Consider the following 25,004-nt stretch of genomic DNA (forward strand, 5'->3'; position numbering starts at 1 on the left):
CTCCTGTCATTGCTTTAAGTGGAATCTTCTGGTGATTTTAGAAAACTGCTCTATCTGGCCCTGCCCAGACATTTCTGATGTGTTCCATTATGCAGAGGACCTACACATGCTACTCTGTTGCTTGTTAGATAAAGTATCACAGTACAGGGGAGTAGCTCGCTTTCAGCCTCCAGGTGGTCCAAAGTGGGCACCACCGAAACGCCAAGGTTATAAAAGGGGAGCTAAAAACATTCATGAAAAATGAATAGGAGGTTATTAGCATAATGTATTTAATATTAGATGAAATAAATTCTATGTAGAAAAGCACAGTGCTAGAAAATAGGGGCTTTATAATCCTTGTTTTCACAACAATTGTAACAGGTTTGTTTTTTTCATTTTTAAAAGTTTTTATTTCTTAACCTCTGCTCAGGAAAATCAGTTTTAAACTTAAGTGCATGTTTGTTTATAATGGCCCTTGGCCATAGTGCTATATCTTAACAACATTTAGAAAGTAGACTTTTCTTCCCCCATTTGAAACTGGGATCTTTTTTTTTCCTGAACAGTTCAGTACACTTTTAAATCCTAAACTGATTTGACCACTGTTTGTACTTCTGTACAAATGTCACACACAAATGATTCAGCTTGGAAAAAAAGCGAAGTGTCAAATGCTTGACATTTAAATGTGTAGCCATTTTAAATAGCTTCCATCATTGTTTTATAAAATCAAATCACCCTGATACTAAGATCATGCCAAAATGGCACTTAGTAGAACACTGATCCAAGATTAATTAATTCATAGAATTTTTCTTCTGGGAGGTAGGTACTGGGTTTTTTTTTTGTTTTTTTGTTTTTTTTCAAATCCCATTTCACAGATGAGGAAATTAAGATAAGGTCTTTTCTCTGCCAACTCCCAAGAGTTGATTGCCAAGACTAACACCCTAAGAGATTTAGCTGGCACAATCAGTGCATTGGAGAGGCTAATTCAGTACCTCAAAGATGCACATTCTGTTATAGGAACATTGAATCCGAAAACAATTGCAATTCGGGTGTTTAAAACAGCTGCCAGTGATGTTAATTTGGACAACAGAAAAAATTGTGATTCTGGTTGGCCTCGGTGAGTGGCTTAAACTAGATGCTTGATAAATACATTTCAGATGTTGGGGAATGAATAGATACCTGATTCAGGTTGTTAGGTGCTAATCTATTTTTAAAAAGCTTTTTTTTTTTTTTTTAAACAGTAGGCAAATTTTAACTAGACTGAATCTGTTATACAAACACATGTGTTTGATGATTGGAAGGGTTACTCTGTTCACCATTTACAGCATTAATTGTCAGTATATATGCAATATCATTTACTAACGCAAACTGGAGACCATGCAAGAAAATAGAAAACGTTGGATTGAGTTATAGCTCAGATGTCTTATTGGTTCTGCCACTTATTATTTATATGACTTTTAGTGTTTCTCTCTGAACTTTACTTCGTTGATCTTTAAAATGGCTACAGAAATATCTACTTTTCTACTGATATAATGATTAAGTGAGATAATAATGGCTAAGGGCACAGTGACTTGAACTTAAAATAATCCTCATTTTCTGCTGGAATAGTGAATCACATAACATTACAACAGATCCACAAGCTATAAGAAATAATCATTATTCGCAATACCTGGTTTTGGCAATAGGGCTTGCATGAATAAATGAATTACAATAATCCTTAGAGATTAATGCCTTAACTACCTTCTTTATATATTATCTACCTTCTTTAACATTTAAATACTCTTAGCAAATTCAGCAAAATTTCCCCTCAATTTTATCTCTTTTGCCTTTCTCCTCTTTCTGAGAAAGGAAACAATTATGTCAGATAGGCCAAAAGACAAGCTGGTTAAGAAGAGAGAGCAGCTAAATGAATAAGGAAATAAGACTAGTTAATAAGTTACTAGTGTCGATTACGCACCATTGATGAGGCACCAAGCCACAATCTGCACAGGTGGATCTCATTGGATTCTGAGGGAAAAATTTTTTTAAGAAGGCGATATTTATTAAAAAAAAAAAAACTAAAGTTCAGAGAGATTAAGAAAATTTGCCCAAGATTAAAAGGAGATAAATGCAAGTAAGTGGAAGAGCTTGGTTTTCAAGCCAAGCCTGTTTAATTCCAAAGACTAGATTCCTCCTAACCATTGCAGTAGAATGCATCTGTATTTTAAGTGTATATATATATATACATATACACACACATATATATATATATATATATACACACACACACACATACACATATATATATATATATATATATATACACATTTACTTAAATGTCTACATGTGGTCCAGAGGACTTGGGCTGGCGTGTGTGTGTGTGTGTGTGTGTGTGTGTGTGTGTGTGTGTGTAAGTGATGGCTTTTAATCTAATATGGGCAAGGCTGAGAGCAGGCAGGGATGAGTTTCTGCATGAGTGACCTGCTGTTTTTGAGCCAGCTCATTAGTACCACCACCCAGGAGTGTAAATAGTTGTGATGAGCAACAGAACTCCCACAAGTCAGAGAGCGTCGGCCTGGCCACCAGCCTCTCCCACCTCTGTCTCCTTAGCCATCAGAGACATCCCTCATCTGTTATAAGAGAGTCCCCTTAGAAACTGTAAAAATGCCTTTTACTTTACAGAATTAAGAAGTACTGCCAAATACTTGGTGTCTTTCAAAGAAAATGTTTTCTTTTTGGCAGAGGGCAGATTTTAAAATATTTTAAAATTGTGTTTCAAAAAAACTACCTGAGGGAACAATAATGCTTCAGGGATTACGTTAATCAATTTGCTCTGACCTTCTTTCGTGCTATTTTTGAAGACAATTTTAAGTGGCTGTGAGGATATTAGAAAACTATTTAATAATAATGCCCTTATGCTTATGTCTGGCTTTTATAACTACCAGCCATTTACGTTGTGACCTTTGCTTTGTCATTCTTTGTCCAAGTGCAAGAATAGTAAAAATTTATTTTATGCATCGATGTTAGGATTGTTAAATGAAAGTCATAACACCCTTATTGGCAGCATCACCGTGTAACTTAGCAACACTTTATTGGAATTGAAAGTGTTAACTAGGAAATCACTTGCGTACAGGTGAAGGAAACAGAACAGAGGTGTGGTGAACCAGACATCAAATAGATGGCCTGCTTTGGTTGGCTCAGCACATCATCTTGAGCCTCAGTTTCCCCATCTGCCAAACAGGGGGACGGATAGTACATTTACCAAAGGTGGGGATGAAAATTAAATGAAATCCACAAAAAGCCCTTAATCCAGTGCCTGGCACATTGGAAATAATAAATGTTTGCTGTTAGCTACTTCTCTCTTAAAGTGACTCTAATTGCCAAGTATCGACTGTCAGAATGAAAGGGAGAGTTGAAGCAATCCATCCAGAAAACTCTGGCTTCAGACTCACTTTGGTCCTGAATAATTTGATTCTTTCCATTCCCTACTTTAACAAACACTGAAAAGGAGCTAAATGTGCATAATTATAATCGTAAGATAGTTTACCTAGGAGCAGTTCCTTCTTTCTGTCGTGTGCCCAAGGCCACAGAGCTAATCCGAGGTACAGCTGCTTCATGAACCAGCCAGTCTGGAACCAGAGCCTGCATTTCTAAGGTTTGCTTGGAACTAGAGGGACAGAAAATGAGCCCTTCCCCTGAAATGGTGAGTGGCTTCCTTCCTACTTTTCCCTGTCAGGAAAGAGAAGTCCTTTTCAGCATCAGCAGAAATCTAGCCACTTGTCCAGGGTGAATGGAAAGAGCATTTGTGTTGGAAGACCTAGGCCTTCCCTCCAGTTCTTGACTCTAGCTTGCCAAGGATCTTAGGCAAGTTATTTAACTCTGCTTAATCTTTTCTTGCCTGAAATTTCCTCTCCATAAAATGAAGTAAGAACACTTAGCAGCTTTCTTCCCTTCCTTCCTCTCTCCTCCCTCCCCCCCCATCTTCTCCTTGTTTTCCCCTCTTCTTTTTTAACTGAGAAACAGTATGTTGTGTACGTGTGTTGTGATTGTCACTCACAGAATTACACTACACTTTAAGAAGTAATTTTCAGGCTGAACACATATTTTCCTGCTACATGGTTAAGCACAGAATTATGTTCGTGAAAAGTGCTTGACTCATTGGCCTCAAAGACACTTGAAGGAGCACGGATTTGGGGGTTAGAAAGAGGCCCAAGTCCTAGCCATGTTATTCACCATGACCAAGAATGTTATTGTTAACATTCTTTCTCTAGGTTTTGATGTTCTCATGTGTATAATGGGTCAATATGGGTAATAGTATGCAATTGGAAGAATACAAAGATTAAATGAGATAATCTATAGAAATTGGCTGATCCAGAACGGATGTTTGTAAGTGGTATCTCTAATCTTTGGGGCTGTATTTTACCAGCAAAGATCCCATATATGCCAGAGTGTATAGTCTGTGGGTCTGTTCCATTTGTGTGATAGCTATAAAATTTACAATCTGTTGTTAAAAAGCAGAGGTTGTGAGTGATTATGGGAAATGGGATTGTGTAATGGTAAATGGAGATTAGTAAGGGGCCTGGCGTAGGGTCCACATTTCCTTTGTAACTAAGGATGCTGACATACATCTTGGCTACTTAACAAGCTGTATGTGTGCGTGTGTGCGTGTGTGCGTGTGTGCGTGTGTGTGTGTGTGTGTGTGTGTGTGTGTTTGTATAAGAGGGAGAGAGGTGATCGAGCAGTGCGCTGTAGACCATGTTGTTCCACTCAGGGGTCTAAGGTCATGTTATTCTAAGCCTTGACTGATTAAAAAAATTCAAACTTTCTAAATATATAAAAGCTTGTATTAATGTCTTCCAAAGTGAGCCTCAAACAACCTTCTGTATAGTATGTATTGATAGCTTTGGAGATTCCTAGATCTGGAGTCACCTCTTTAGAAGGATGACTTCAACTCACTTAATACTCTGATTTTCTAGTTTGTAAAATGAGGTTTATAATACTGTCTAATTCCTCAGGTGGTTGTGAGGATTAAATGAACCAGCACCTGCAATAAATGCTAGCTGCTCTTAAGCAAAGTGTATTTTTGCTTTCAAAACTTTTTTTTTTTTTCTTGCATGTACTAAACTTAGTAAGTGTGTAGGTATCAACAATTTGGGAGTGTTTTTGTTGTGAATTCAGGTTCTATTTTCTTGAAGGTAACTGTGTTTAGAGTGTGAAGACTTGATTGTCCAGATTAATCTTCAAGTAAGTTTGTATCAATCAAGCAAGTTACTTTTATCAGTCTGTTACTTCAGGTAAACAAGCATTCCATTCTTTGAGGGAACATTAAACTGTTGTGTTCCTTTTGATGGAGTGCTGACTTGTTCAAAGCACTTGTGAAAGAAAACAGCTCCTGTTTTCTGACATTGTATAATCTAAAGAGCATTTTTAGAGGTTTCTTGACTGAGTCTTTTACCATCACTTCCTCAGTGATTAAACTACCAACCTAGAAATGTATGGTATGATTTTGGGTTCAGTTCATAATAGATCTAAAAAAAAAAACTTAAACCAAGACTGTGAAACCAAGAAGGGGAATTTCTTTTAAATGTTAAGGGAAAAAAAAGTACAAGTCTATTATTATCAGACCCCAAAAGAGAATAGGATGGAACATTGTAACATATTATTTTTGTTATTGGTTTAGGAGGAGAGCTGGATGGAGTACAAGGGAGCTTAGTTTTACGTCTCTACCTGAAAATGTGTGTCTTGGCATTTGAGGGTTCTGTAGGAACATCATACAAGAATTTGCTCACCCAGGAGATCCACATCCTGAATACAGCTATGTGGTCTTGGTGTTTTAGTCTTTCCAAGGGTGTCCATTTCATGATCCAACAAAACAAATGGTGATTTCTGTAGTGTTCTAGGTTCTAATGCACACCATCTGGAGTGGTTACAGCGAGTCTCACTGTGTAACTACCCTGGGTTAAAATCCTCCCCTGCCTTTTCATTACCTGCAGGATAAAGCCCAAACCCCCGACACACTAAACAGGGTTCTCTGTCATTTAGCTGTTGCTTATTTCCTCCACTCCCTGAGTGGTAATTTCTATTATGGTGTCATCTGAAAATGTACAGTGGTGCAGTGATGTACCTAGCACACCAGACTTGGTCTTGAAGGCCCTGTCAGCCCTTCTTCATCCTTTGTTTGTCTAGCTGAGTTACTTCCTCTTCCCAGAAGCCCTCTGTGATTCGTGTTTGCCCTTCGTCTTCACCCCTCCTCTCCCTGTGTTTACCCTGTGCTTCCATAGCATTAACAGAAAAAAACCACACAGGAGCACCCTATAGTCTCAGTCCTTTAAATGGTTGACTCTTGATTTCAGCTCAGGTCATGATCTCACAGTTCGTAAGTTCGAGCGCACTCATGCTCACTCACTCACTCTCAACAAACACACACATAAAAACACAGGGGGAAAAAATCATATAGTATGAAAACAATGCACTGAAATTATCTTGTTTACTGGTCTACCTGTCTAAATTATCTCATGTTGGTATCTCCAGTTAGTGGCTCAGCACCAAAATCTTGGTAAAGATTTTCTGACCAAACCCTGATCAGATGTAGCATTCTAAGCATGGATCTGCTTATTTATCATTTTTTATGCCTGCTGACCTCATTTGATATTTAGGTTTGCACTAAGAGTGATTTAAGAGGTAAGAAGAACACTTTAGAACACTACTGTTATGTATTGGTGTCAATAAGAAATACATATAACCATACATACAATACCCATACAAACATACATTGTTGAAACATAATTCTGTTTGGAGGAGAAACGGGCCACTTGGCTTTGTAGAAGAGAATGGGGACTATGGATTAAAACAGAGAGGAGCTGAGGTGCCTGGGTGGCTCAGTCGGTTGAGTGTCTGACTTCCGCTCAGGTCATGATCTCACGGTTCATAGGTTCGAGCGCTACATCAGGCTCTGTGCTGACAGCTAGCTCAGAGCCTGGAGTCTGTCTTTGGATTCTGTCCCGCCCCCCCCCCCCCTCCCGGCTCCCTGTCCCTTCCCTGCTGGCACTGTCTCTCTCTCTCTCTCTCTCTCAAAAAATAAATCATAAAAAAAAATTTTAAAACAGGATGGGCAAGTTGCTGGCCATCTTTTTTTTTTTTTTTAAGTTTATTTTGAGAGGGAAAGAGCGTGCACACACCAGAAAGCTTGTGCATGAACAGGGGAGGTGCAGACAGAATCCCAAGCAGGCTGTGCACCATTGGCAAGGAGCCCAACACAGGGCTTGAACTCATGAACAGTGAGATCATGAACTGAATGGAAATCAGGAGTCAAATGTTTAACTGACTGAGCCTCCCAGGCACCCCAGTTTATTGGCCATCCTTAAGGGAATAATACGGTAGGTTGAGTATCAGGCGCCAGCAGTGTCTGCTAACTTAAGATGTATTGGACACATAATATTGTTACAGATGAAAAAAAAAATACACGCTTTACCTCCTCTGACTGTCTCCAGCGGTACTGTGTCGTCCTTGCGCAGGGGCCACGCTAATCTTCTCTGCATCGTCCCAATTTTAGTATCTGTGCTGCCGAAGTGAGCAGAGAGTGGTACTGTGGATGTTCCTTTTGACAGAGGAGGAATGTGGGCTTGGGGAGGTCGAGCAAGTGACCACATCTTCTATCTAGTCAGTCATCAGACCTCATCTGTTTGCTACTAAGCCTTTGCTCCATACTGACATTTGTCATCTTCTTGTATTGTCTAGATAGGGTGTTTTTTCTTGATACATAATAATGAAAAAGACTGGGGCACCTAGGTGGCTCAGTCAGTTAAGCGTCTGACTTCGGGTCATCATCTCACAGTTTGTTCAAGCCCCACATTGGGCTCTGTGCTGACAGCATGGAGCCTGAAGCCAGCTTTTGGTGTTCGTTCTCTCTCTCTCTCTCAAAAATAAACATTTAAAAAAATGAGTAAGTAGGTTTTTCCTCCACAGCTTACTCGCATTCAATATGTTTCCTTTTAGATTTTTCTTTTCATAATTTGTGCTTCTTAATAGTTAGCTGGTGCAGTAGACAGAAAGTGTTCTATACATTCTGATACTGATGTGTCTAATCCCTATCTGGAAAGTGATAGAAATATGACCATATGAGAAGTATTCAATATTTGAGTGATATTTAAGACTGATGTGGCTAAGGAATTTAGCAAAAAAATTATCTTTCAGTACTTAAGATCAAAGATCTATTTACGTGAAGGAAGCTGGTTAGAGGAGGATTAATAAGGGATGTTTTCAAGTTTCATCTGTGATTAGAATACACCATGTTATTGACCCAGGGTGGTAATACTGCTGCTTTACCATACAGTGCTAGAGTAACAATATGGTATAGGTTTCGTATACTTTTAAAAAATTCATGGAACTCTTTTGATGCCAAGTTTTCAAAGTTCTGAATTTTTTTTTTCAAACTTATTTTGAGAGAGAGTGCGTGTGCAGGAGTGTGCTAAGGGCAGAGAGAGAGAATCCCAAGCAGGCTCTGCACTGTCAGCATGGAGCCAGATGCAGGGCTAACTTAATCACCTAACTTAATGGACTGAGGCACCCAGTTGCCCCAAAGTTCTGAAATTTTCAAGTTAGGCAACCTTGGAGCATGGCCTATTTTCTTTTTTTCTTAATCAGGTAAGCTCCGTTTGGGGCATAGAACTAAAATGTTAACGTTTCTGGAACTGATAAAACTTCTCAGGTATTAAATAACTATTACAGCAAAAAGAGCAAAGTCTACTCCTGCCTTACTTGGCAAATGAAAGCTCCAGAATGTACCATAAATGAGAAGAGGAGATAACATACAAACATGAAACAATGCAGTAAATGTACATAATTCTCGGCAGATTTGGCACCTAAATCAGAGAGCAGCTGAAGCGTATCTTTTAAGTTTCATTTAACTGGATGTGCTGCCCACACAGGCCTCTCTCCACTTCCTGAGGAAGTAGATCCCCATTCTCCCAGCTATGGTGAGAGAGCCCTGCTACCCAGGCAGTCCCGCTGCTGACATGTCTTCCTCCAGCTTCCTTTGCTTGCTCAGCAAAGCAGCCGCTTTGAAGAGAAGTACTCCCCCCACCCAGGATTATCTTGTATGGCGACCCACTCACCTCTTTCCTGACCCAAGAGGGAAGTTCCTTTTTGTTTTTCCTCCCAGAATTATTTAGAGTAAGAAATTGAGGGTTTTAAAAGTACATTTTTCATCTTCTTTTGTTTCTTTAAACCAGGGAATATTATCAAGTAAGCTTCAAGTCCAACTTCAGAAAGAATTTCAGAACACAAAATAGTTTACATGTACTTTGAAGACTGTTAATGGAGAACATTTTTAAAAATTTTAAAAACTTGTGATGCCAGCACTCGTATCCTGATACATTGTAAAAGGTCATCCTTTTAATTTCTGTTGTAAGCCTTCCTTCCCTACTGAATTTGTAGTCTCTTTGTACAGAAGTGCTATCATGGAGAATGCTAAGTATGATTTCATGAATATCATGGTGAAACGTTGGAATAAAAGGGCTGGCCACTTATTATTGCATTTTCATACTGTTAGACATGACTGAAGCCTATGGGAGGGGGCGGGGGATGGGAGGCAGCCGTGAGTGTCTTTGAGTCGGAGCATGAGTCTTCCAGCACTGCAGTTTTGTTTCTTGCATACAAGTCAAGGGAGAGGAGAGCAGTTGAAGTTTGCCTGTGTTACTCTCTTGAAGAAAAGGGAACTTTTTTATTCTTTAGTCGCACTAGGAATAGGTCTGGATTCAAAAAAATACATATTTCTAGGAGTTTGTGTTTACCTGCTGTAGTAGAGATGACCTAGAGATAAGTCAACTGATGCTTTGGGAAGAGATAAGATTAGCATTTAAAAGCTTAACCTGTGTGATCACTTCTGAACATGTCTGCTCCCAAGTGAAGTCCTAGTCCCTGAAACTGTTCCTGGTGCAGAATCACCATGAATAATTTTTTTTTATTATTGGCTGCTTGAGAAATTTTGATGGATTGCAGCTCACTGGGGAAAAAGGAGAAATTTACAGTAGCTGTGTCCTGAATTCTAAATGAAGTAGAGTTGTAGGATTCTCAGGGACATCCATTGAACTTACTATAGGAAAGTGTCTACATTCCAGATCTGGGGGGTTTTTGTTGTTTTTGTTTTAATACGTTCCTGTTGGGTCAATAAACTAAAAGTAACTCCAAAATTATACTTAATCTCGTTTCTTTAGAAAGGGAATTATGGGGGCAGGGGGCACCCGGGTAGCTCCTTTGGTTGGGAGTCCAGCTCTTGATTTTAGTTTGGATCTTGATCTCCTGGTTTGTGGGATGAAGCCCTACATCGGGCCCCGTATGCTCATAGTGCAAAGCCTGCTTAGGATTCTCCTTCTCCCTCTCTCTGCCCCTCCCTTGCTTATGCTGCACATGCATGCACACTTCCTATCTCTCAAAATAAATAAACTTTAAAAACAAAAAGGAATTCTGGGGATTTTACGGGCAGGTCAGCACCTTGGCTTATTATCATACTATGGCCACATCTACCAGGAAAGGCATTTTCTGGTAGTTGCTTATTCATTAATTGTTTATGTAGCATTTACTATAAGGCACTGTGCTGGAGGCTAGAATACAATAGTGAACAGAAGTCACCTTGTGTCTGCACTTCTTGGAGCTTACAGTCTACCCCTGGTTTTATATCCCAATTTACTGATTTCATGGAGCTGGAAAAGTATTTAAAGGTACAGAGATAATGGTTAGAAGTTCAAACCAAAAAGCATTTCGCTAATGTCACACTTTGATTAATTAAGAGAATGTCAAATATTACGTATACTTGTCATTAGGATTTAGCAGTTATTGGACCCTACAGTGAGAAGTAGGACAATGGTTTATGGCCAACTGATGACCAAAACTCTTCTGTTTATGCTGTATTCATTCATTTAAAAAATATTCATGAGAGGCTTCCCACTGCTCAGCATGGTTCTACCCATTCTGAACAAAATGGTGAGACACTGAAAGTACTGGCCTCTGGTACTCAGTCTCCAGTGCAAGAGACAGATTATAAGCAAAACTCGTGGATGATGTTGCAATTCAGTTGTGTGAATCTGGACACTATCTGCTGAGAACTGAAGCCTACATTATCCAGACTTCATCTGTACCCTGGTTCATAAACCCACGTTTGTACTATAACCATCATGGTCTGTCCTATATAAGATAAAGTTTGCATTTTGTGGATCCTTTAGTAGCAGGTTGCACTGTATGCAGTGCACACATGAGTAGGAGCCTGTACTGTGAGCGAAGAGCAGTTCAAGGTGCTGGAGGTAAGAGGGAAGGACAAGAACAGTAGAATTCTCCTCCTCACACCATGGACGTAATTGTCAGTAGGGACAGGTGATAATAGAGTAACCTAATTGGGTAATCAAGAGAATTTCTAATGAAAAGTGCTTCTGTGGAAATAAACTGAGATATGAGACGGTTTGGACCTCCTGAAGACAGGTCACCTTGGGAAGGTTTCTCTGAGCAGCTGGTATTTTTTTTTATAATTTTTTTTATAATTTTTTTTAACTTTTTATTTATTTTTTATACAGAGAGAGACAGAGCATGAGAGGGGGAGGGGCAGAGAGAGGAGGAGACACAGAACCGGAAGCAGGCTCCAGGCTCTGAGCCAGCTGTCAGCACAGAGCCTGATGCGGGGCTCCAGCCCATGAACGTGAGATCTGACCTGAGCCGAAGTTGGAGGCTTAACCAACTGAGCCACCCAGGCGCCCCTCTGAGCAGCTGGTATTTGAACTGAATCCTGAGTGATGAGAAGGACTTGCCTTTGCAGAGCCCAAAAGGAGAAGGCTCAGGGCAGCTAGTGCAGAGGGCTGATGGCAAGAATACCTTTCAGGTGTTTCCAGAACAAAAAGGCTGGTGGGGTTGTAGTGAGTATGGTGGGGGTAGAGGGTGTGCTGATACAGGAACATGGAGGTAGGCCAGTTTACATTAAATAGGGCCTTTGGGCCTTGGTCAGCAGTTCCCATGTTGTTGTAAATGGAATGGAAAGGTATTCAGAGATTTGAGGCAGGCGTGAGTGCTGTTGTGTATTCCCAGAGAACCATACTGTTGTAACTAGCGAGAATAAAAGCCGAGAAGGCTATTTAGAGGCCCTTGAAGGCTTCTGGGCAAGTGTGGAGCCTGTACTGTAGCAATACAAGATGAGACAGAGAGGAGTGAATGTTGCAAGATTTATTTTGCTGGTAGAACTAACAGAACAGAAGAGACTGGATATGGAAATAAGGGAACAGGAAGAATCAAGGATGATGCCCAGAGTTTTGGCTTGAAGTTTAGAAATGACATTATTGGGGATGCTTGTTCTAAGTGTGGTTGGAAAGACAGCAATGCTAATAACAACGGTAACGTTTATAGAGGTGTGCTTCCTTGTCCAGTACTATACCAAGTGCTTTACGTATTAGTCCTCAACAAGCCTGGAAAGTAGTTTATATTATTAGGCCTATGTTGCAGGTAAGGAGACTAAAGCACAGAAAGATAGTTTCCAAAGGCCACAAGGTAGGTCAGTAGCAAACTAGAGATTCCAAGTTGGGCAGTCTGATTTCAAACTGTTTGTTTATTTAGAGCAGGGAAGGGTCAAAGAGAGGGAGAGACAGCAACCAGGCTCCATGCTCAGTGGAGAGCCCAATGTAGGGCTTGACCCCATGACATGAGATCATGACCTGAGATGAAATCAAGAGTCAGATGCCCAACCCAATTAAGCCACACAAGTGCCCCTGGTCATTCTGAATCACTGCCTCCCCTCCCCTTTTCTGTGCAGGAGTAAACACATTGTTTTCTGAAGCTGTCTCGAATTTATTGCTGAAGCTCCAGCTGACTTTTGAAACTCTGCTGTTTTGGTTAACATTCACCCATTGCCCAAACAGTTCAGCCTCACTTTTACACCCCAGGTCAGGATGGCCTGCCTGCTTGGGGGAGCTGATTCAAATCCAAACCCAGATCAGTTTCACAAATGCTGTTTCATCTTCTTGTGCCTATCTTTAATCTACAGAGAAGCAGAATATAAATGGAATGTGACATTCACTGTTAGCACAACTGTTAGTTTTGAATTCAATGTCTACAGGAGTAGTAATAATGATAAAATACCTGTAGCCTTGGCAATCATGTCATGGTCTGTCCTGTTCCAGGCCTCTTGTTGGTGCTTTACATAATACTGTCTTAATTAATCTTCTCAAAAGTTCAAAGAAATGCTATCCCCATGAGAAAACTGAGGGTCAGAGAAGTTTCAGAATTGGTTCAAGGTTCTAGCATGTCAATGACAGAATCAGGATTTGAATCCATGTCTTACTTTGCTGATGTTCTTCTATTACCTCCTGTGTCAGTGAACTTGCTGTTGAAGTGCACTGTCACCAAAGGAACATGTCCTGGGCATGTCAGAGATCAATGCTCTGCTGTGCTTTTGGTGATAAAATTACATTAACATCCTCAGGCATTGACCATCAAAAATCAAAAAACTCTTTTCTTAAGTTTTAAGATGATCTCTATCTTACAATTTGAATTTTTTAAATACTATAATGGATTCCTAGGGAAAACTTAGACTGACCTTTATGAGCAAGACATGCTTAATAACTTTGGTTCTTTTCTCCAAGTATTGCCTAGGGTTTAGGTGTAGTTAGGATAATCCATTCCAGCTAAACAGACCGGGGGGATATAATGAAATGTCATGGCTTACAAAGCCACTGGCAAGGCTAGAAGAGGAGTCTGAGCTTCCATAATACTCTGGTGCCTAGAACCCAGTTAAGTCCACCGCTCTCTGTTAAACTCTTAGAGCTAGCCAGGAAGCTCTGACTGCTACTGACAGCAGGGACTTTCTGCCTGCACTACCACCAAAGGGAGCAAAGTGCATGCCCAATACCCAGCTGCTTTTCTCAGATTTCCTTCCCACATTAGTCTTGCAGAATTATGCCTGGTTGCCAGAACCTAAGTCACATCTGCCATTGTAGCTGACTAAAAAGGAGTACAAGTTTTGCAGCTACCACAGGGCAGGAGAATATGCTAGGAGAGAGCAGGAGTAGGAACTGAAAGAGCCAGTCCACAGTGTCCTCTATGCTCACTACTCCTACACTGTCCATTACATTTAGCTTTTCTTTTTTCAAGTTGCTCTAAATCCAGAGCATCTAATATGTAGCCCTTGAACCAAATGCAACCTCATTTACCTTTTTAGACCTTTTCGTTTTCTGTAATGATGTAGTACCCATGAGCTAGTACAGCCTAAAATAGCCTGGCTCAGATTTTAGAGAATACCTAAAAATCACATGGAGGGCTTGTGAAAGTGCACATCTCTGTGATGCCCCCTCAGACATTTTGATTCTGTTATGATGCTCAGGAATCTCCAATCATCATTAACACCCCAGATAATTACTTTCTTCTGAAGGTAAGACAGCCGACTCCCTGTGTTTCCACTTAGGGTGCCTTCAGTGGAAGGGGGGAACATTTGAACAGTTTACTCAACACAACCAAAGGCAGTTGGTGTGTCTAGCACACGTTGTGTAATCAGGAATGCTTATGCTCTGACTTTTGCAAATCGGGCTTATCTGATATGATGGAGAATATGATCAAGATTGTGTTCTCTGAGTTTATGCCTTTAACTCTCACTGGTTTTGATGCTTTTGGAAGCAGTTAGAGTATAAAGATTTAATTTATTTTAATATAGTAAAAAAAAAAAAGAGCCCAGGTGAGAAAAAGATCTTCAGAGATTTCCTGAGCTACTTCCTCAGATTAAGTTCTTAAAAATTAAAAGTCCCTTAGAGACCCAACTTGTCAGACTCCTGGTAGCTGATCTGACAAGACATCTGAGTACTTTTAATTGCAACCATAGGAGAAAACAACACCAAACAAACAAACAAAAAAACCCCAAGAAGTTCTAGAGCAGTCATTCAGTCCAAATTCAGCACATGGGATCAGATAGGAGCTGGAATCTACATTCATTTTCCATCTCTCAGTTGTTGGGAGTGCAAAAGATTTTACAGGTTTTCAAAAATTACAGAGCTATTGATTTACACTTTCAGAAGTGAATCACAGTTGAAAGAGTATAAATTACAGTTTGTTTTTGTAGCTGGTTTTAGAAAGCTATGACACTCAGTGCATATTGTGATTTAATTTTAAGAGCCACTAATTGACACAACAGTGAACAATGCCTCTTGCCTGTAGAGTGTTTGAAGGTAATTATGTGAATTTCAAAGCTGCCCTAATTTTTTTCTATGTTCCTATGCTTTTGCCAATTTGGGGGGCTGTCTCCTATTTCTTTGAAAATGTATATTATAGCCAAAAAAAAAAAAATCCCTGGCAACAAATATGTACATGTAGGTTCAACAATAAACTAGCACCTAGCAGTTTTCTAGCGTAGTTTGGTTTGTTACATATCATCCTCATAAAATGGATTAGAATTAGTCATCAGCAGGAATCTCCATAAAATACAGTGGATTATACTGCTTAGGAGAATGTTTTCCTTTGGTTTTTATATAACTGCTATATTTATGAATAGCTAGTGCCTTCCGTTACTATTGTTTCTAGTGACATAATGTCTACTGCTGGCCCAAACATTTCTGTCATGTACGTGTCTATTACAAAATAGTAATACCAGAGCTTGAACACCCAGGCACTAGATTCTAGCCTGAGGTAGAAGTTCTTTGCAGGGATTTCCCCAGTGGCAGGGCCTCGGAGCTCATCCGGCTGTCATTAACCACACGTGAATTGTTCCCAGGCCCAGACCCTTTGAGAAAGAGGAAGGTTTAGTTTATCATTACAGCTCTACTCTTTCTGAGCTGTCTTTTCTTCTCCCCAGCCTAAAGTGGACTCTCTACCGTTTGCAGATTACCTGCTCTCCTTCCTTTTCACGCTGTTGTAGTATATCCCTTTGAAATTTCCCTCGGCTCATTTACCCCTGTGGTTTGATTCCTAGTTCTGTTGCTCCATGGAAACTATCCTTAGCAGTGTCAACCCCATTAGGTATTTTTCAGCAACCATCAGGTTGACCTCTTTCAGTGCTTGTTTTAGTGCTCACACTTGCCTTCTTGTGCTTTCTTTTTACAGTGATTGCAGATCCCACAATCAGTGGATTTGCCTCTTGTCCTTGGCTTCTCATTCTCTCCTCTCCATGCAGACAGTTCTCCTCCTCAGAGGAGGGTATGCCCCAAGGTTTTTGGTGATAACTTCCAGTAGTCTCCAGCTACCACATCTGCATATCCTGGCTCAGTGAATGGCCCTACTTTTTACCCAGTCCCCTAACCTGGAACTGGAGGTCATTTGTGACTCCTCCCCCTTTTGCCCCACACACTCTCTGCTGGTCACCCAAGTCCCATTCAACTTCATATCCTCTTGAACTTGTCCATTTCTCTTCACTCCCACTGCCTTTGCCCTAGTTGATGACTTAAGTGACCTCCACACCCTTCAGTCTATCCTTCATTCTGATACCTGATAAGCCTTTCTAAAATCAGATCTTGATACTCTCCTGTTTAAAGGTCTTCAGAACTCCCCATGCATGTCTAATATAAAATCCACATCACATCAGTTAGCAAAATTGAAAGGACCTTTACCTATCTCTCTTGCTTTACCTGTTTTATTATTTATTCCTTGGAACTCATTTTCCAGTCATATTATCAATGTGAAGTTCCATGAAAATGCTCCGTTTTCTTGATTCTATGGGCACTTCCTACTACACCTGCCAGGTAGGTATCTTCACTCCTGCTCTATTTGATCCAGCTACCTGCTCTTCGCCTTTGAAGAAGGGGTCATCTCCCAGGAGCTGTCTCTCAGTCTCTCCTTTAGTTTCCCAAAAGTCAGGTTTAGCTGTCCCTCCTCTGCCCCACCCCTCTCAACCTATTCCCTAGTAATGGGAGCTTCCAGAGGCCAGAGAAGACATCTGTTGTGTATCTTATATACTTATCAGGTACTCCATACATTTTTTTTTATGTTTGTTTATTTTTAAAAGGGAGAGCACAAGTGGGGGAAGGACAGAGAAAGAGGGAGACAGATCTGAAGCAGGTGCCAGGCTCCATGCTATCAGCACAGAGCCCAAGACAGGGCTTGAACTCAAGAACTGCAAGATCATAACCTGAGCCAGAGTCAGACGCTTAACTGCTTAACTGACTGAGCCATCCAGGCAGTCCCGTACATGTTTAAGGTTGTTGTTTTATTTTTTAATCTCCAAGCAAGGGACCTTTTTTTTTTTTTTTTAATTTATTTTGAGAGACAGAGACGGTGCAAGCAGGGGAGGGTCAGAGAGAGGGAGATACAAAATCTGAAGCAGGCTCCAGGCTAGCTGTCAGCATAGAGCCAGATGCGGGGCTCGAACCCACGAACCATGAGATTTATGACCTGAGCCGAAGCCAGACACTTAACTGACTGAGCCACCCAGGTGCCCCACATGTTTGTTAAATGGATAGGTAGCTCTTAGAAGTCTGAAAGCACTGAATTTTGTTTTTATCAGAAGGAACAACTTACCACTTTATTGTTTTCTTTCCTTCCCTCTAGCTATGCAATTTATAAAAAAGCTACAGTGAAGTGTAACTTGATTTACCTGTACTACTTGTTTACCCAGCCTAGTAATAATTTGACATGGTGGCTTCAATCAAAAACTGATTCAACTAAATGGACCTATATGCCATCCACAGCATAGGTATTTTAGATAAAATTGAATGGCTCATTAAATATAAATGAAATCAGTTTTATTATGTGACTAACCCAGTATTTTTCTTCCTGGTATAGTACAGATACTGCTTTAAACCCAGCTCAAGGCTTTACTAGCAGAGTGTCCATAAGCAAGTTACATAAGCTCGCTGAAGCATGTTTTACTCACCTGTGAAATCTGGTTGGTGGGAAGGTTTTATGTAATACCTGTAAACTGTTCTTCCCGTGTGTGGCTCCTAGTAGAAGTCTATGTATGTGAGTACTTTTCCCTTTAAATAGCATTTCTATTTAGAGTAAGGGCTGTCCATAGTGATTTTTCTCATTTTTTCCCATATATTGAATATACTGAAATCCTTAAATTCCCTGTTTAAATTAAAGCCATAGTTTGTCTTTTCATATTAAATAATTCATTTCTATGTTCAATTTTTGTTAGTAGAGCATAGTCACATGTTTTAGTGATCATCAATATTTTAGGATTTTTTTAATGCTTTTTATTTTATTTTTGAGAGAGTGCAGGTGGCAAAGGGGCAGAGAGAGGGGAACAGAAAATCGGAAGTGGGCTCTGTGCTTGACGGCAGCTGGTCCGTGTGAGACGTGAACTCCCAGAACTGTGAGATCATGACCTGAGCCGAAGTCAGACACTCGACCAAATGAGCCACCAGGTGTCCCTAGAATATTTTTATTTCACTTCTTCACAAAAGAGCCGACATGGAGAGATATGGAAGTAGATCTTAACAAGATTTTTAGTCCAATTTTAGTCCAATCTGGACTTGAAGCTGGCTTGAGTTTTACTTAGCTGCCCTGTTAACATCTGCTTTCCTGAAAGCAGGTTTATTGTTTCTAAACTTTCCTGCTGAGTGTTTCCTTTGCCCCTTGAGCTTACTGGATGGGATTTGTGTGGTATGATTAGGCATTTTCTCTAGAATGTTTAATGGTATATTTCTTAAAAATTGGAAATCAAGGGTGAGTGATTCAGTTGGTTAAGTGTCCGACTTCAGCTCTGGTCTTGCTCTCCTAGTTCTTGAGTTCGAGCCCCACGTCAGGCTCTGTGCTGACAGCTTGGAGCCTGGAGCCTGCTTCAGATTCTGTGTCTCCCTCTCTCTCTGCCCCTCCCCTACTCATTCTCTCTCTCTCATTCTCTCTCTCTCTCAAAAAAAAAAAAAAACCATTAAAAAAATTTTTAATAAAAATCTAAAGGAAGAAGTCTTATAGAATGAAATGGTTATTCACTGAACCAGAATCTGTTGTTGGTTTGTGTTATGATTACTTTTGACAGATATGGTTCATATGACCTCAAAAGACCTGAATCAGGACTAATTACTATACCTGTATCTTGGTAACTTGCTTTCCTGGCTCTGAGTAGCTAAGCCAGCTGGCTTGCTTCCAGAGCACATTTGGGCTACAAGGGAACTGCCTGCTTCGCTAGCTAGCATTCGAGATTAAAGAGAAGATGAATGTTGTTTTTGGCAGCAGCTGCTGTTTTGTTCGGGGCAGACCCAATACCATTTTGTAGGTCTGTGCATAAAGAAAACGAACTACACAGACACTCCACTACCTTTTTGACTTTGGGAATCTGTAACGTGGGCCCTGGCAACGCATATATTAAAGTCGCTTCTCAGGTTCATAGTAACGTTTGGAGTTTTTGGTTTATTTTTGTTTCATTTTGTTTTTTATTTTAAATCTAGAAGCTTGGGATCTTCTGGTTTCTCAAATAGCATATGTTCCCCTGATGTTCTTGAGCTGGAATCATGTTAGTTTCTACTAAAGGGAAGAAGTCTGCAAAGCGACTTCTGTGTTATAACACATGTTCAGATCAAGTAAATAGTTTGCTTTTGCAGCCCCCTTTTCCTGCCATGTGGCTCTTTATTGTAAGGAAGGTTCTAATGTCCAGGAAGAATTGATGAGCAGAGGAGTGTCCCACTGGGATCTGCTGAGACTGATTCTCTACAAAAATGAGACGGGTCTCGAGTCTTCAGGGTCTCCAGCCTCTTCCCGTAATTTTCCTCCTCTTATTTAAAGTATCTTTTCAATATTATCTGCCACTATTAAAACCCTTCAGAAAAAGACCTCCTTTTCTGTCATTCACAGTTAGGTATGATTATCAATTCACTGTTCTTACCTCTGCCAGAACTACTGCTAGTGTATGGCTCAGTTCTGACAGTGCATATGGATTTCTCTCTCTTTTTTTAATCACGTAAATAATTTCAAGGCAACTGTTAGCAGTGAAAGGGTTATTGGAATGCTGTGTGATGTGGGGAGTATGTGGGGGACATTTTTGACGCATGCCTCCAAATAAAAAAATCTAGAACTGCCGACAGTAAGATTAGCTTAATGTGTCTGTGTAATGAAAGGTTATCGTGAAATGAGAGGTTATCACACAATGAGCGTGACCTAGAGAGAAAGTTGTACGATGCTAAAACAAAGTAGCCGAAGAAAAATATTATTAATACGCAGAAGCAGGGAATGTTGCAGGAAAAGCAGTAAAACAAAAAACTAGTGAGATGATTGCCCAAAGTGAAAAGCTACATTTTAGAGCAGAAGTCACAAACACAGGGACATCTTGCTTCAGCATTCTATCTCCAATAGGGCGTGTGTGCACCCCGCTCCCCACCCCCACATTTAGGCGCCTGTACACCCTTGTTGGAGTTTCCAGAAATTGGAGAGAGAGGAAGAATGCAGAAGCAAAGATGGGGAAATTCCTCACTTAATTGGAAGTCCAGCATTAAATGAAGCTACTCTAAACACAGTTGAGAACTAAGATACATTGAAAAAGGAATATGAATCCAAAATTGGTGTCAAAATACCTATGTACCAAAGGTCCTACTCTTTGTTCATGGAAGATCAACTCTGCAAAGTCCTTTCCCTGACTGTTCAGTTTGAAGCTCTTGTTTCCCTGGTTCCCTTGACTATCCAAAACCTGTAAACTGTGCAACAAATAATTGCACAGCACCTTTAGTTGGAAAAGTTTTGATTCCCTCACCATCACTCCAGGAAGTGCGGAAGGCAAGAATTATTCTTATATACTGATAAGCAGGTGCTTAGAAGGATTAACTGGCTTGCTTGAGGTCACACGGGAAAGGGGCTCCGAGGTTTTCTGGATCCATGTTCTGTTCTCTGTCATCACACCACCAGTTTTCAAAAGCATGGGGTTTTTTTGTTTTGTTTTGTTTTTCGTTTTTTTCTTTCTTGCCCTTGGAAACCTTTGTTTAAACCAAATCTTACCAAGAAGCATGAACAAATAAAGCAGGAAGAAAGCTGAGATGCTTTGCTTAAAGCAGGATGGGGGCCCAGAATATGGACAGAGGCAATTAATTTTCCTTACCAGGAAAGCTTGGGCATTGCAACACTACACCATTCATGCATTCATTCATTCAAAAAGTAAGTTTCTTAAGCTCTGATTTTTTTTCTGTTGTTGCTATACGAAATTATCACAAACTTAATGACTTAAAACAATACAAATTTATTATATCACAGTTCTGCAGATTCAGAAATCCAAACTTGGTGGGCTTACTGAGCTAAAATCAAGGTGGCCAGGCCACCTACCTTCCTTCCTGAAGGCTCTAAGGTCGGCTTTGTTCCTTGCCCTTTTTCAGCTTCTAGAAGCCATTGGCATTCCTTGACTCCTGGCCCCTTTCTAGAAATGAAACTAGAGTCTTTACCATTTCACATCTTACCCTTCTTCCTTTATTGTGGCTCCCTCACTAGAGCTGGAAAACATGCTTAGTTTGTGAGGAGGTATAGGACTCTTTTGGACCCAGAATATCCAGGGTAGTCTCTCCATCTCAAGGTCCCTGGCTTAATCACATCTGTAAAGCCCATTCTGCCATATAAGAAAAAATTCACAAGTTCCGAGAATTAAGGCATGGCCCAGATTTCGGACTACCATAGGCAACCCCCTGTGGGCCACGTGTTGCCATTGAGACTGCAGGAGGCTAGAAGTAGGCTTACTAGCAGTAAAATATGTTGCAAATAATAACCGGACAGTCTGGGAGAAACCAGCAAACTGAGAAGCCAACCAACAAAAACTAAAGAAACATTTTAAAAACAGTCATTTAATCAAGTATAGTAATTTGGAGCTACTTAGGCAAAGGCGGTCACAACTGCCTAACTGCAATGGTTTTCCCCCTCACCTTTGTGGAGGTAGGACTGACAAAAACTGTACATATTAAAGGTGTACAATGTGAGGTTTTGATATAAGCATATATCATGAAATATCCACAAACTATTACCTCACAGTTACCCTTTTATTATAATATTAACTAATATGTAATATTAATATATCATATATTAATGCATTATTAGCATAGTAATAATATATTATTAACTACAGTTCCCTTGTTGTACATTAGGTCCGCAGAATTTACTGATTTTATATGTGGAGTGTCTTTATCCTTTGATCTAGATTTCCTCCAGTCTCTGGTAACCACAACTCTATTCTACTCTCTGTTACATGATTTTTTTTTTTATCCTGCATGTGAGATCATATAATATTTGTCTGTGTCTGGCTTATTTCACTTAGTCTCCCTTTTATTTGATGAACCTGAATCATCAAAAAAAAAAAAAAGTAAAACTTAATACTTTTGTCCACTGTTTAAGAAATCAAGGGAGCGGGGTGCCTGGGTGGCTCAGTTGGTTGAGGTTCCGGCTTCGGCTCAGGTCATGATCCCACAGTTCGTGGGTTCGAGCCCCGCATCAGGCTCTGTGCTGACAGCTAGCTTAGAGCCTGGAGCCTGTCTTCAGATTCTGTGTCTCCCCTTCTCTCTGACCCTCCTCTGCCCACGCTCCCTCTCTCTCTCTCTCTCTCTCTCTCAAAAATAAATTTTAAAAAAACATTAAAAATTTTTAAGAAATCAAGGAAGTATATGTACTACATGTTAGAAAAATGTATTCTCTATAGAATAATACTGAAAAATTACCTTTCCATATAAAGAATTAAGCCCTCTCACAATACTGATGAGGGGCATTTCTCTGTGATTTCTCCTCTATTCTAATGTCTAGTTTTGCCAGAGTGACTGAAATTTTATGAAAGGTGACAATTCCTTACTACTATCTAAGTATATACAAAGTTAAATTACAACATAAGTTTATTTAACAGCTTTAAAATAAAGTGCTTCAAGAAATTCAAGTTTGTTAGTGAAGTGTGAATGTGTTAACAGATTTAATTTTAGCCCTGACCAAATAGATTCCTATAGAATGAGCAAAAGGCTAGCTTTACTGGTATCTGTATATAACTGATGCAAAAAAAAAATATGTTGATGCTGCTTTGGTGACATTATTTTACAGTTCTTGTAGAAGTCTGTTATCAGTATATGTTTAAAAACTATGATCGAACATACTAAAAATGATGGTGATCTGAAAAACATAGAGTATTTAGCTGTGGCGTGGATTATGGAACATACTTGTCTGGACCTGCTTGATACTTGAACAGTTGTGACCATTTCAGAGCTATGCTATTTGGAGCCCTCCCCAGTGATGTGACAGCTTTGTGGGAGGGCGGTGACAGTCCTGGGTGGTGAAGAGCACAGGATTTAGAACTGTGGACAGACCTGGATGTTACCACTTAGAAGTTGCCAAATCTCTCTATAGCTCAATTTCTCCATCATTAGAATTAGAATATAAGAAACTTAAAGTTTGATTATGATCAGATACACAAAATGTTTGGGACATAGTAAAAGGTAACTCATTCACCTGTATTGTTGAAAAATCACCCACATCTGCACTCACATTTCTGGACATTCTGTCTGATAGTACTGACGAATGGTCCATACTCTTAATGTAAAGCCGGCCCTGTCCTTGAGAGCTAGATGTCCCCGCTTCCTGCCTTTTCAAGAACATTGCTCCGGCAGTTGCCTCTCTTCTGACCTATATCGCCCAGTGGCACCTTCTGCCAGATCATCCACAGGGGCAGACAGACTTCCCAGTGCTTCTGCCATCTTACAGAGAAAACTCTCCCCTCCCACGAGTCCTTGCCAACTACTAGACACTTGCTTTTATTTATTCATTTGTTTATTTGCCCCACTTTGAAGGACAGCTCTTTCAAAGAGCTGTCTACTCACTGTTTCTGATTACGCTCTCATGTTCTTTTTTAGTTAATTTTTTTTTTAGTATTTATTTTTGAGAGAGAGAAACTGTGAGCAGGGGAGGGTCAGAGAAAGAGGGAGACACGGAATCTGAAGCAGGCTCCAGGCTCTGAGCTAGCTGTCAGCACAGAGCCTGATGCGGGGCTCAAACCCAAGAACCGTGAGATCATGACTTGAGCCGAAGACGGTCACTTAACCAACTGAGTCACCCAGGTGCCCCTCTCATGTTCTCTTAAACCCATGCCAGACTGGGCTTTCCGAGTACCTGCTTCATTAAAATTGTTCTTGAAAATGTCACCAGTGACCTAAACTCTGCCAAATCCAGTGGTGAATCCTCGGTTCTCCTCTTACTTGACCTATTGCGAGTATTTGACGTAGTTTGACCTCATTCTCCTTAACGTAACTTTTCTTTTTTTAAACTTGACTTCCTCCTATTCCTTTGGCTTCTCTCTCTGGTTCTTTTGTGAGTTCTAAATCTTCTGCCAGACCTTTTACAGTTAGAACACCATAAGACTCAGTCCTTTGTTCTTTTTTCTATTTGTACGTATTCCCTTGATCGGCTCATCCACTCTTTGCTTAAAATTCCATTTATACATCAAAGGCTGTCATTTATGTATGTGGCCCAAACTTCCCTCCTAAACCCAGGTTCAAATATCATGACCTAGTATCATCATCACTAAGATATATCAAAGACATTTCAAACTTCACACACAGAAAATTCAACTCCTGATCTGAGCTCCAGAGCTTCCCCACCATCAGCCTTCCCCCTATGGCAGCACCATCCTTGCATTTGCTTAAGCCAGAATCCTTTGACTCACCTTTGACTCTTAAAAATCGCACTTCAGCTGTCAGGAAATCTTACTGACTGAGCCTTCAGGAGACATCCAGAATCTTACTTGTGCTCAGTGCATTGCTACAACCCTTTCTTGCTTGGATGATAACGACAGCCTTTAACTGGTTAAACGTTTCTACCTCTTGCTCCCCTAAAGTTTGTTCTCACCACAGCAGTCAAAGTGATTTTTTAATGATTTTTTTTCTTTCTTTGAACTATTTTAGGTGCACAGCAAAATTGAAAGTACAGAGATTTCCCATAGGTTCCCTGCCCCTATACATGCACAGAGTGGTAATGTTTGCTACAATTGATGAACCTGCATTGACACTTCCTAATCATAGGTGCAGCTGCACCTATGATTGGTTATCCAATGCCAACAGGATATTCTCAATAAGACTTTAGAAGTATATGTAAATATCTGTTTTTCTTAATTGCTCTTTATATTGTGTGTTATCAAACAAGATAGTTATTTAAGAAACATG

The 25,004-nt window shown here is 40.2% G+C and overlaps 1 protein-coding gene and 1 pseudogene across 3 annotated transcripts in view; one reads left to right on the forward strand and one right to left on the reverse strand.

Moving 5' to 3' along the window:
- The window catches only part of KITLG (KIT ligand), an 80,580-nt gene that overhangs the window by 7,804 nt on the left and 47,772 nt on the right, over window positions 1–25,004 (forward strand). The gene's annotated exons all lie outside the window — the stretch shown is intronic.
- On the reverse strand, window positions 7,405–7,531 carry LOC115305817 (annotated as a pseudogene).

This window comes from Suricata suricatta, chromosome 10 (assembly GCF_006229205.1).
Source record: "Suricata suricatta isolate VVHF042 chromosome 10, meerkat_22Aug2017_6uvM2_HiC, whole genome shotgun sequence".
Taxonomy (NCBI): Eukaryota; Metazoa; Chordata; class Mammalia; order Carnivora; family Herpestidae; genus Suricata; species Suricata suricatta.